Genomic DNA, 13868 nt, shown 5'->3' with positions numbered 1-13868 from the left:
ATTTTTGCACATGTCGAGGAGCGTGTGTCAGGCTACATTTCACTGTGTGTTATACTTGTATAACTATGCATGTGACAAATGAAGAACATTGGGAACCTTGGGATACAGCCATAGAGCGAGCGAATCACTCAGGACTCACTAACCCCCTCCCTCCTGTGCTGAATCGTAAGCATAAGCGAATCACTCAGGACTCACTAACCCCCTCCCTCCTGTGCTGAATCATAAGTGTAAGCGAATCACTCAGGACTTGCTCACCCCCTCCCGCCTGTGCTGAATCATAGAGCGAACGAATCACTCAGGACTCACTAACCCCCTCCCTCCTGTGCTGAATCGTAAGCGTAAGCGAATCACTCAGGACTCACTAATCCCCTCCCTCCTGGCTCACAGCTTCTTCTTCTTCTTGGATGGCAACCAATGTTAAGGCGCATTACCGCCCCCTGGCTCACAGCTCAGTGGACATTTAGATGAGAAAATATATATTTGACACATTTAAGGAAAATGCTAATAAAGTAAAAATAAACAAAATAAATGTTTATTAAGCAATTTTGATAGGAAATTGCTTAATCTTAGAAATGTTTTTGCTGTTTTTTTCTCTATAGAATAGTTGTTTTCTTTTAGAATCACTCATCTTAGCAGTAGGATATACATGAAAATGTACATTTTTTGCACTCTCTGGTCAACTGACTCAGTGAATCAAATGACTCAAAAAACCTGATTCACTTTGGTGTTTGACTCATTAAAACTCGATTCAGTAAAAATAATCAAATTTACCATCACTATATGGGGGCCCACACAGGAAACTGAAAACAGGGACGAGGATCAGTGAAAGGTGAACCTGGATGTAGTACAGTGAAAGCATATGGGAAATTGGATTGAAGATTGAGACTGAACTCATGGAGGTTTAGAAAATGTCCAGAACATAACAACAGAAAGGTAAAAAAAAAAAAAAAGAAAAAAAAAGGAGAGAGATAGATAAAGAAATAAATAAACTAACAATTACATGAATGAATAGAAAAGACACACACACAAATTGTTACATGTGAAATTATTTTTGGAGAGAATCAGAAGTGAGACAGTTTGAATCCACAGCTCAGTGCAAAGATGCATGAATTAAACCTGATTATTAAAAAAACACATGCAGTGAAGATCAGCTTACACTCAATATTAATATGAACACACAACATACACGCAATGAAGACATGCTTACATTCATGAATGTGAATACATGACATAAATGTTAGATTTAACATACCTAAAGCTTGAAGTTGAAGAATAACTCAGGGAGTTCCAAGATAATAGAGTGGTTTTTGTGAAAAGGAAAAAGGATAAAGCAGTGATTGAAAGTTTAAAGTAGTTTTAGAATAGTGAATTAGAAGTACTTTTGTGCCGATTGACCAAGACAAGTGATTATTCTAAAAAAAAAAAAATAATAATAATAATAATAATGTGGTAATGTTTTTAATATGCATTTCTCTTGTCAAGGCAACTTATTCTGAGAGGAGAGAGTATGCAAGTTAGCTCAATGTGTGGCGACAAAAAAGAAGAACTGAAGCTTCCTGTCTATCTGTGAATGTAAATGTAGAATTTAGTGATGATAGATTGTTAGAAACTGTGTAGAAAAGGCTTAATGTGAATATTAATGTTGTGCAAAACTGTGTGGCTTTTAACAAGATTTTCTGTGTATTTAGCAGGTGAAATTATGTCAGTTGATCTCAGAGTCTCAGGACGCTGAAGAACCTGAGACCACTGAGATATGATGCGGGGAAAATAAACAGAGGGAGTGATTTTAAGTCTGATTTTAGACTATGTAAGTATTAGTTAAGCCAAGAGTTGGGCAAAACCTTTGTTGCCCTGAAGTTCTAATCCCCACAACATATTAATAGATTAATAAGTAAAATTTTTCTCTGATTAAGATTTTTGGGGTTGCTGTTTTAGTGATGGGTTGATTCTGTCAGTTAGGTTTGGGTTGTTTTCTTATTTCAATAGTGGGAGTTTTACTAATCATGGACACGTTTATAACTGGGCCCTTTAAAATTGTAACAGTGCACTTAGAGAAATCCTGTCAGGTGATTATGTTTTGTGTTTTGATGAACTAATAATCAGCTCTCTTTTTCTCATTTTTGTTCTAAGCAGGCCTGCAAGATTGAATTAACAGCGCTGTAAAAAATTTCGGGAGAACAAATTTAAGGTGACCTTTTCCAGATTACAACTGGGTGAGGAGAAGCCATCTGTGGGGATCTGATCAGGTTCTAAGATAATAAAGAACTCTTTTTCTAAAAATAAAAAACTAAATAAAACAAATGAATGAGCTCATGTTGCTGAGGGTGGAGAATTTGATTACTAGTCAAATTAGCATTCAGTCGTTCAAGGGTCAGAAGCTTCATCTGGCGAGAGTGTTCTGATGACACATCGGGAGAGGTGACTTAGAATGAAATAAGGTCAACGCCAACACGCTTACAGACACAGACATGACGTAGATTAGTTTCTGGGGTAGAGGTGAAAAACATTTTGCTTTGTCTTTGCTTAGCAAGAAGTAATGCAGAAGGTGTGAAAATAGGCATGCCCTGAATAGGTCGACAGGAAACATCTGGAGGCTGAGACAGCCATAGGGCAAAATGTGGTTGAGCTTGTAACTGTATGTGTGCCTGCAAAATAACAGTTTTGTACAAGATGTGCTCGAGATGATCAGATAAGAGAAGAAGAGAGCTTATTAAAAGGGTGTCAAAGGTTGTCAAAAGTGTTGTTTACCCAAATAAATAAAATTGAAGATTATGTATAAATGATAGACCCTAGAACATGATAGGTTGAACCAAGTTTAAATAATTAAGAGAACAATTGATGAACATAATTATGGAAGCATAGCAGGGAGAGGTGTTTTGTTGATCCTTTACAGGAGATTTCCGGACCACAGCGAAAATCACGGAGGGGTTGGCAAGAATACAGGAAGGACCAGACCGAACGGAACTAGAAGAAAGGGGCACCCAAAAGAAGAACAGAGAATCGCACAGTTTCAGAAAGTTTGTTGTGTAGGAGATTAAAAGAACCGGAGTAAATTTTTAAAGAGGAAACAGGTTAACGTTATAGAGGCATTTTCCAAAGAGTGACAAAAGTAATGTAGGACCTTTTACCAGAAAAAGTTAATTATATCTGTTTGGATTCTACCGTGAGCAGTGAGGGAAGTCAGAAGTGGATTTAAACTCAGATTCTACTTAAAAAGGGGGTAATACTTAAGGGAGGACAGTTCACAGGCCGCCACAAACGTGAGGTGCTCTCTAAGAGCTTGGTCTTTGTTATATTTTAGCTATTAGTGTCACATGAAAGTAAAACTTAATGGGATAAATTAGGGTGATGTGGTAAATGGGATAAATTCCCCTGGCTGGTGTACTCCCTTAATTCAGTAGTCCAGGACTTCCTGCTCTCAACTCTCCACCTCCACTCTCCTAATCAGGTTGCTCACCAGCCCGGTCAGCTGGTGGATGCACAGCTTGACACGCCGGCCCCGACGTCTACCCGGAAACGATGTTCGCGCCTCACGTTCTTCACCGCAGTCGACTTCCCGGACATCTCAAGAGCCGGCTGTGGTGAGTAATAAGGACACTTTTTCATTTCTCACCTCATCTGCTTCTTTGTTTACAGTGGGTGGTGACACCGCCGACGCTGCTGTAAGCCAGCCAACAGTAGCTAGCGTTGCCTCATTCAGCAATCTCCACACCGCTCACTTCTTCACCATCTGTAGCAGTGCCACCTGCTACAACGCCACCCGGACCTGCTCGGCCCGAGCCGGAGGAGCTCGCGCTGCCAGCCGAGGAGCAGCTCAGCGAGCCGGAGCCGGAGCTGGAGCAGCTCAGCGAGCCGGAGCTGGAGCAGCTCAGCGAGCCACCAGCTGAGGAGCCAGCACCGCTGCAGCTCAGCGAGCAGGAGAAGCCAGCGCTGCTGCCGGTGGAGCCAGCGCTGCTGCCGGAGGAGCTCAGCTTTACCACCCCATTCACGTGGTCATCAAAGGTAAGTGCAGAATCAATCTTTACTCCAAGAGTTGTGATCAAACTTTTCAAATGAAGGGTCAGAACAGCGAAATCAACATCTGGAGGGTCGGAAAATCGATTTGTGCCAAATAAAATCGCTTTTGCAATTGTTAAAATTTTTTTAAAAAATTTAGCCATCCATGACTTATCATCACTAAGACAATCAAGGAGAGGTCAAATTGGGAGGGTATCCACATGACTAAAAGGTAAATAAGGCTGGCAGTCATTAGAATATAAATGAAATGGCACTTTGTGTTTTCGGAAAATCACGTCAAGAGGGAGAAGATTTAGCAAAAATAAAAGTGGCCCAAGATCCCTGCGGCACACCCCAACACAGAGGGGCTACAGAGGATGAAGCCGACCCCAACATAACACGAAAGCTCCTGTTAGACATATATGATTCAAACTACAACAGTGCCAAGTCAGAAATTCCCACACAATCGTGAAGGCGAGAGATCAATAGATTGTGATGCACTGTGTCGAAGGCAGCAGTCATGTCCATTGAAACCAGCACTACATATTTACCACAATCAGTAGCTACCAGAACATCATTCATAACTCTTACAGGGGCTGCCTCCATACTGTGAAAAGGTTTAAAACCGGATTGAAAAATTTCTGACAATTGCAAGTTGTTCAAGTAGTCCATCAACTTAGTATAAACAATCCTTTCCAAGATTTTTCTTAAAAAAGTTAGCTTAGAGATAGTTCTAATATTTGACAAGACTGCAAGGTTTCTTAAGCAAGGGATGTATAACCGTGTGCTTAAACTCACTAGGTACGCGACAAGACAAAATGTGAGGTCCAATAATAGGAAATGCCTTTTGGAGAAAGCGGGGAGGAACCACATCATTCGGAGAATCACACGGTTTAGCATTTAACACTAGTTTCTCTAAATCAGGCAGAGCAATTGGTTAAAAAAAAAAGAAAAAAAGTATGCCAAGTATGCCTAGGCATTATATCAGTATACCCCAGTAATCATGTTTCAATAATGGTAAATGCCTCAAGATTCCCCATCATAAAAAAAAAAGGACACATGGTTTACTGGCTTCAAACTTAATTTTCAACAAGACCTCAGCTCTAGCTATTAAATTTGAAATCTATTTAAAATCTGCATCTGTGTTTCATGACCCTACCATACACCATTTCCAGTGTACCATGCGGGCTAGCTTTGCAATACCTTAGATCTTCATCAGTACAACAGCAAGGATGTGGATATTGGCTTGACCCAGTGTATTGGACTACTGACCGATGAGCCAGTTTACCAGTAACTCGGAAGGCAGAGTAAGGCATCTGCTGATCGAAAGGTTGGTGGTTTAATCAGTGGCTCGAGTCTGTATGCCAAATATCCTAGGGCAAGACATGATCCCCAAGTTGCTGTCTGATGAATCTATTGGATTGTGAGTGTTAGATAGAAAGCACTTAAGCATAGACAAAAGTGCTTGAATGAATGGATGAATGAGGCATATTGTAAAAAGTGATTTGAGTGCCCTAGGGCCCCACCAGTCATGAAGTCACCGAGTTTACAAAATTGCCATTGCCATTATAAATGCACATTGCTACTTCTTTTTCTTTCTGCTGTTCCATTTAGGAGTCACAACACCTCCATCACCCTATCCCCAGCATTGTCCTCTGTGGTACCTACTCTCTGCATGTCCTCTTCACTACATCAGTGAACTTTTTCACTTACTGCCTTCAAACACAATTCCCCCCTTTCCTCTTCCTTTGTCATCGATCAGCAGTGGCACAGTGTCCACTGGCACCTTGTTGGCCGCCAGCACCAGAGCCCATATCTGTTAAGATGATCAGCATGTTTGATTTGGGAATTATTTTATATTGAATACCCTTCCTGACACAACCCTCCCTATTTATCTAGGCTTGGGAACACCACTAGGAATACAATGGCTTGTTTCACTTCATTAGTTGAACCTGTAATGTACCAGTCTCTCAACAAATGTGGATTCAGAGTCCACCACTGCCATAGTTTTACTTATCTGGCAAAAAGAACAATGTTGTATCTGAAGGCTTCCCAAGATATTGTGAGATGTGTACAGTGTTGGCTACTACAAGTGTTTTCAGTTGACATTCTATTAAAATTCAGGATATTTCACATCTTAAAAGGACCAGTCGCCAAAAGGCAGAAATTGAGGAAGTTATAATGTAATGCATGCTGGAATGGGTTCAGCAGGAGTCTTGACAATGAAGAGGCACTTCAGTCAAGGGTAAACTAAAAGCATTAGAATCTTCACAAATATCATAAGGGAGCTCAATTGGATTTTCATTACTGAAATTGACCTGGAACACCTCATATCATCCTGCAACATACAGCACACTAGCTCACAGACTGTGTGTGAACAAGTGTAATAAGCCGTGTAAAAAGCAGAGCACGTATAAAGTCTTAAATGGTTTCTGGCATGTCCTGGTTAATCAGTGTCCTCACAAACTATTAACCAAGGACTGGATGTCTAAACAATGTGAGGACCTCATGCATAGTTGAGTGTATACTTTGTTTTCTGCTACTGATGATAAGGTGAAGCACATATGAAAATTAAAGTCCGGCAATTTAACATGACAGTCAATTTCACAGTGCTTGAATTTCTTATTATAATTTTATATATTTTTTCCTTCTACCCACATTAATATACTCAATTTGCCATTCACAAGCTTCATTGAAAATAAGTCCGTGTGCATTGAATCATATCTACCGTCTTATTATTGGATAACTAATTGTGGATGTTATAAATAACTGAGTAATGCTCTCCTCCTTCATCAAAGAAAGCAACATCTAAGTACTGGGCAAAAGTCTTGAACTACCCAGCATTATATTTACCTTCAAGGAAACCCAATTTTCATGTACTTTGGTGATTATGAAGCGACAAAAAGACACGGTAACTGTTGAGTATACAGTACTGTTACTGTACCAAATTCTTGAGCCAACCCTTCTTTATATTTTTCATCCATGGAGCCAGACTTGTTTGTAATTCCTTTAAAGTGGTATTGGGCAGCAGTTCTCCGGCCTTTCTGAAGGTCATTCAAATTTGGAAACTGTCTGCTTTTAGACTTTTTAGTTCAGTCCTTGCATCTTACGATTTTCAGAGGAGTGCTTTCTTTTGTTTGTTTGGTCACCCGCTTAACACTGACCTATGAATGATTAATTATTAAGCATTAAAAAAGGCAAATAACTGAATAGATGGACCAGTGTTGTGTCAACACATAATTGATAATGTAGGAAGGAGCCAATTTTAAATTTGATCTATTGGTACTTTGTTACAAGTGCCGTATTTATCCTGCTTTTTACCTTTGGTTTAGAAAGGTATTTTAAAAAATAAAGGTTATTATTACTAGAAGTCTGTTGCAAAAACATAAAATGTATTTCATAAAATAGTATTTTTGTTGGTGCCCATGGTCGTCTACATGCCCACATCTGTGAGCAGTAGCAGCAGAAAATGCCATTAAGCTTTACAATGTGTTTGTTGCTTTTGCTACATGTAACGTGTTACATATGGCTTGTGTTCTATGTCCTCTGTGCTGTTTGTGTTATTTTCAGCCTCCATAGGAACAAATGTAAAATTCTTTGTTCTCAGCAACTGTGGCAATGCTGTTTGCTGTACACACATTTTGATAAGCAGACTACTATGCTACATTATGAGCCAGGAATGGCGATTTTAATGCTGATGGGTGGGGGGTTGTTTTGTTTTTGTTTTTGTTTTTTGGGGGGTGGGTGGTTGTCATGTTATATATACCTAAAAGGGTATGTATAACATGATAGACCGGTACTGTTCATAGCTAATATATTTATAAATATTTATTTATTAGTTAATATTGGACGGGCATGTCAAGACTATAAAAAACATCAAACGCCAGCACTTACTCACCTACAAACTAACAGGTTTGCAGCCATAGCTCATCCACACACTATTCTGACAGTACTTTTTTGTCACTGTGGTAACTTCTCTCACACACCAGGAAAGCTTCATTTCACTCAGCAAAGTAGTTAATTTAATTTAGACTTAGTAACTTACACGCTGGTGCAATTAAGCTGTTGTTTTGTTATTGTTTGATTTTTTACATTAATTTCTGTTTTGTTGTCTTTTGCCATAGCTCAGAGCCCTCCATGAACCTGGCATACTGCACTGTGCTTTGACTTGAAGGTTTCTCCAGATTTGTGGCTGATATGATTGAGTCACTGTAGTTTGGTGCTCAGGTTAGTTTTATTAAAGGGACTAATAAAGGTTTATCTTATTATACTTTTTATGCAAACTTTCAGAGATTTTTTATACTGGTTAAGCAAGTTATTTTTAAAATATGTCCTTAGGCATTAGATAACACTTTTGCTTTTTTAAATTGTTTTTAATAACCATGCTACAAAGAAGTACGTATGTCAGTAATTACACAAACAAACCTGGAAGCAGCTAACTGCTGTATGTCAGTCAAATTATCCTGTGCTGTCACTGGTAGTCACTTGAATTGCTCACTTTTAACCAGTATGATCTCTGGATGCCACATTGCTATGAATCACAGATATATTCATACTAACTAATGTTAGCATGCATAACAAGTAGGATCCACTGAAGGAATGCTAATATATACAAATAACACATTCATGGATCTCCTTTTCTACCATCAGTGAAAGCAGAAGAAGAATAGTGAGGATGGGGAGATAACCTTTATAATGATGTTAGGTTGTGAGGAAATCTGGAAAGTGACGCTGCTCTAGGAAAACGTGTATTTGCAACAGTGCCTGTTTTAATACCATTTAGAACTGCAAGAGGGCCAAAAGGTAGGTAAGTTTAACCATGGGCAAAAGTGAATCAGTAAAGTTTTAAAAGAAAATATTTAGTGAAACTGTTAAATTTGTAGATCTTGTGAGATTATCAAAATTCTGAATTTTTTTTGCAGTGATAGATAATCATGTAGCTTTCCTGTGTTTCCCTCTTAATGTTATTATTTAGGTAAACATTTAAAACACAGTTCTTTTTCTGTTGCAGTTTTTTAAAAATAAATATTACATCAGTAGCTCAGTACAGAGACTGCTAGTGAGGCCTCACACTCTTACATATAACATAACATAGCACTTAGTGCTACAGAATCAGGTAATTCGGGGGATATTTGCTTTTCAGCAAAGTAAACACTCCTACATATGCCTGAAGCTACAGTGTGTTTGAGTCTTTGTGTAATCTCAACTTTTAAAACAATGTATTCGGCACCTTTCAGACATTTCTCCGTGTGTGTGTGTTTGAATAACTGAATAATGAACATGGTGGCGGCGTGTGTTTGTGGGCTAGTAATAATTTGAATAACAGCATGTGTGTTCGCACTTGTTAAAATAAACATCCACCTTCCTCTCATCTTTCAAATGAGTGCACCTCCTTGTTTGTTGCATGGAAACATTAGGCAGTAATTAGCCCCACTGTGCTGTGCAGGGCTGCATACATGTGTGTTAATGGCACATTGATTATTAAACAGTTTTTTTGTTTTTTGTTTTTGTTTAACAAACTAATAGAACTTTTCATTACTGAAGAAACCTTCCAGTTGTCTTCAACTCTTTGCAAAGAGCTCATAAAGATGTCCATGACCAACAGTTAAAGTCAAGAAAAGCAATTAAAACATGCCACTTCTACCGAGCCAATCACTTTGTCAAGTCTTTCATTTAACTGTGGCCATATTTCTCACCTAATCAGATTGGTTTGTGCTGTTGCTATAACCTGGTAGCTCTGGGTTACAACTTAAACCCTTCCCTGTGCATAGGTTTCTGACCCAAAACCAGATTTTAGCTGTCAAAGATAAAACATAGGCTACCACCAATTTAGGACGTTTCCAGGCATAACACATTCAGTAAGGAAGCAGGCTAGTACCAGTATGATGAAAAAGGATGTATTGTAGCATCAGTAAGCTTTATTTAAAATTAGGCAGAGTTGGAATAGTAAAACTCCACAAAAAATGACAGAGACGTTTTTATAAAAGGAGTTGTTTGTTTTTACTGTTCTGAAGGAGTCACTGCTTTGAAGACGCTTTCTCAGGTAAAAGCTTTAAAACACAGCCTAAGGCGTAAAGCATTAAGATGGCTTCCTGCAGGATACCTCCATCCTGACAAGTTATTATGCGTCTTTTATTTATTCCTAACTGAAGATTTATGTAAAGCTGTCACTGCATGTATTATATTGAGAATGCGTGCACAGCGAGATGCAGGCCAATGTTTAGTTAAAGGTCCAAGCCATTTTTCTTAATGCAGTGATGATCGTGTGTCCAATACGCAGAGATGGAATTGTTTGTTTTTGGAATAGTCTCTGATTCATTTCACTATTGTGTTACTACTTTATCTCCTACTTGAAATCTGTCAAAATGCACAAAAGTGTGCAGTCTTCAGTTGCTGGATGTCTTATGACATCTGTTTAGCTTGGAACTGCACATCTGAAATACCGAGCTCTTGTCTGTTAGAGCTCAGTAAGTTCTTGGAGTCCATCTTTCCACAACCCTCTGAGGTCTAGGTTAGCCCTACCGCTAAGCCCTGAGGGCTGGGTCTAACCGAGTGTGAGTAACAGTCAAAGTCATTGTCAATCAAAGCTCAGTGAACATAAATACATGTTTTATGCCCCTTTTTGACACATTTGAATATATTGAATTTAACCATCAACAACATCATGGTACACTACTGGAGCCATTTGTTTCATTTTTGCTGGGAAAATAGAAAGGGATGCAATGATTTCATGAAACATGCAAAAACACAGTATGCAAACCACAATCAGTGATTGTCTCTGAAAAGTTGATCCCATCCTTCCTTACACTGTATTAGGAGCATGTGTGGAATCATCGCTAAAAAATGAAGCTGTTTCCAAACCCAGATGTTATTCCACGGTGAATCTGACAATACAGTTCTGTGTTCATTGTGTTAAGTATTCACTCTATTGTCTGTCCTGGCCTCTGTTTATTTATCACCAAGCCTGATGTATGGGGAAAGTTACAGATCATAAGTGCATATACCCACATAGCAAGCAGGTCTGGCCCAGATAATGCACATGTTGTTATTACATGGCTTGATTAAGGTATGGATTAGGCTGACATCTGGGTCCAGAGCTGAAAGTGTTCTGGGCCAGCAGAGGGCCAGCAATGTGTCTGCAACTGGTCTTGTGCTGGCCCATGTGTGGGTCACCTCTGGCAAACCAGATCTGGGCCACCAAAGGGCCATCATTCTCTGCGGTATGTGGGCCATGTGTAAGCACATTGTGTGGGCCAGATCCGATCCATACCAATTTTGCTATGTGGGTATTATAGTAATACTTCATAGAAGGCATAGAAGCACGCTGTCTGTCCTATCAGTAATTTGTTACTTTAACATTCACCTCACAGCTTCTCTCCTCTTCTTTTTGTATGATATCTGATCCATATCTGTTCATGTGAGTAATATCGTGTGTGTATGTGCTAAACATTTCCCTGAAATTCACCTTTGTGAATGTGTGTAATTCTACTTGACACAAATACCTGCGTCACTTCCTCAGTGGCTAATTCACAGCTTGGCACTCGGCTCACATGCAATCAAATCCTTTTTTCTACCGTGGAATTTGTCATCTTAATCTCTCTCTGTTTCTTTCACACTCCATTTTTCATTTTCAAACATCCACAAAGACACACACTCACACAAACACACTTTAATGGGCATGAATCCCCTGGTACTAACACAACAGAATTGAGTTGTGTGATGCAGGTGTGAATTATGATACTGTCAGTTATGTGAATGTAGTGGCAAAAAAGTGTGCCCATGCACACGCTGCATAAATCTTGTCTTTCTTGAGAAAACTGATTTAAATTTCAGTCATTCTCTGGAAAGCTGTTTTATGGAAGACAGCTTATCAGCTACATGGGAAATCCCTCGCTACATTTTAGATGAACATTGAGTGACGTTCTCTTGCCTTAATTTTGTGCAAGTGGAGCTTTTCAGCTTTGTTTAAAGCAGCTTTTCCACAACTTAATTACCATGATTTGCATCACACAGTCGCTCTTTCATTTTCTTTGGAATTGATTTTTGTTTCTCAGTTTTTCACGAGACTTGTAACATAAAGTCTACTCTTAAACATCATCTGCCTTTATTTATCCATGGAAACGGCCATTGTTAGTGTTTGTAGCATTCCTTTAAAAGCCCTTTGATCCTACTGGGAGCTATCCAGCAGCTCCCTGTTGCTCTGCTGGAATAACTGGAATAATGAGCTGAGAAGCCTGCACAAAGGCACATTTAGAGTAGGTGTTGTTATTGCAAGTTCTTTCCTACTCAGATTTGAAGAGCTAGACTTTGATGAGCAGTGTCTCCTGTTTAACCTTCAGGTTCCTGACATCATTTTCCCCATGAGTTACACATGACGCTCCCACCTAGTATGAAAATGTAAATCATTATTCAGTTGTAAAAATCTTGATGTTATATGAAGATTCACAAAACAAGTTTTTAGCTGTGATATCATTGACCAGTAGATCTACAGAGCCCCAATAAAGTCTGAGGTGCAAGTTGCACCAGGAGGAACACAGCACCCACTGCACCAGTGTAGGGTCTGACAATGGGTCAAAGGACATTTTGATACCTATTGGCAGTAAGGATGCCGTTGCTTAGACTGTAAATTAAATGCATGTCAATTTTATAATTAGTAGAAAATAAATGTGCAAATAATAATATCTTCTAAAAAAGGTCTGAAATTAACAAAAAGCACCTTCAGGTTGGCTTCCTTCAACAGCGAGGGGTTTCTTAGTGCAGCATCACATATTTGGGGGGTTTGGGTTGTTGAAGAGAGAAAATATCACACTGGACACATATTGTACAAACTAAGCCATAGAATTAATGCTGGCAGGCCATTGAACAACGTTTAGGCAGCAGTCCTGGCAGATCAACTGATCTCAGTACCAGCCCGTGTCATCTGAAAAGCCACCTGGTATTGTTCTTTGAGTCCTATTGGTAAATGCTATTCATACTGTTTTGGCCTGTATACAGTTGCTGCTGCCTTTGCAAGCTGTTTGGCAACAGACTGTCATGGTCTGGGTAGGTACCTGCAGGTCTCCAACAGCGGCCCCTCCTCCTTTAGGCGGAGTTCGGTTGCTCCTCCCTGGCTGACCACCTGTGAGCAATTATTCCGGCAGTATATCAGACCTGCGCTCTCAACCATTCATCGCCTGAGTATCTGCTATCCCCATGTTAGTCAAGTGGAGCATCATAACTCTGTCCAGAATCCGTGTGATGACTTACTTGTTCTTCTTGTTCTCAGAGGTAGCATCTGGAGTGGAGGTCTTGTCTCCCTCACTCCCGCCTTCCTGGACCTGGGCCGCTTGCTGCTGATACGACGTGGCCTGCCGGCCCACCACTCACTTGCCTGCCTCCCCACGCCTCGACCGCTTCCGGGCCTTCCGCCCCACCTGTCACCTCCACCTGAAACCAAGTAAGGCAACTCAATTCAACTGTGGAGGATCGTTGATTGTCTGCTGGATCCCACTGATCGTGATCTCCAATTATTCCAGTGCCCCGGCCCCTACCTAGTCCTGTTTCCACCTCCCCGCTGCCTCTGCTGTTCAGCCGTCTCCTAGAGGTGTCTAGGTTACCCTCCGTTATCCTACGCGTCACTAGTGTGGTGGCGTCATTTTTCTTTTTGCTTGTGTTTGCCTGCGGGCGGAAATAAATCCTTTGTTCCCTTATCGTCTCGCTTCCGGGTTGGTTTCTGCACCTGTGTCCATCTCTGTTCCCTCGTGCCGCTGGGCCATGACACAGACCTTTTCAACTATATACTGTAAATGACCTAATCAGTCTCATATCTGCCATATGCTCTGTGCTGCATTCTAGTTGCTGCTCTCCTCACCTTAGTCATTCAATGTCTCTGC

General features: G+C 40.1%; 1 long non-coding RNA gene across 1 annotated transcript; it reads left to right on the top strand.

Annotated features, from left to right (window-relative positions):
- Positions 1-13067: 13067 nt before the first annotated feature.
- Positions 13068-13563, top strand: LOC102201226 (uncharacterized). Its single transcript, XR_312390.1, has 3 exons — positions 13068-13190; positions 13262-13432; positions 13512-13563. It is a non-coding gene; the product is annotated as an uncharacterized LOC102201226 (long non-coding RNA).
- The last annotated feature ends 305 nt before the right edge of the window (positions 13564-13868 follow it).

The sequence above is a fragment of the Pundamilia nyererei genome, unplaced genomic scaffold, assembly GCF_000239375.1.
Source record: "Pundamilia nyererei isolate P.nyererei 1_Seehausen unplaced genomic scaffold, PunNye1.0 scaffold00541, whole genome shotgun sequence".
In the NCBI taxonomy this organism is placed as follows: domain Eukaryota; kingdom Metazoa; phylum Chordata; class Actinopteri; order Cichliformes; family Cichlidae; genus Pundamilia; species Pundamilia nyererei.
This window is presented reverse-complemented; position numbering and strand designations above follow the sequence as displayed.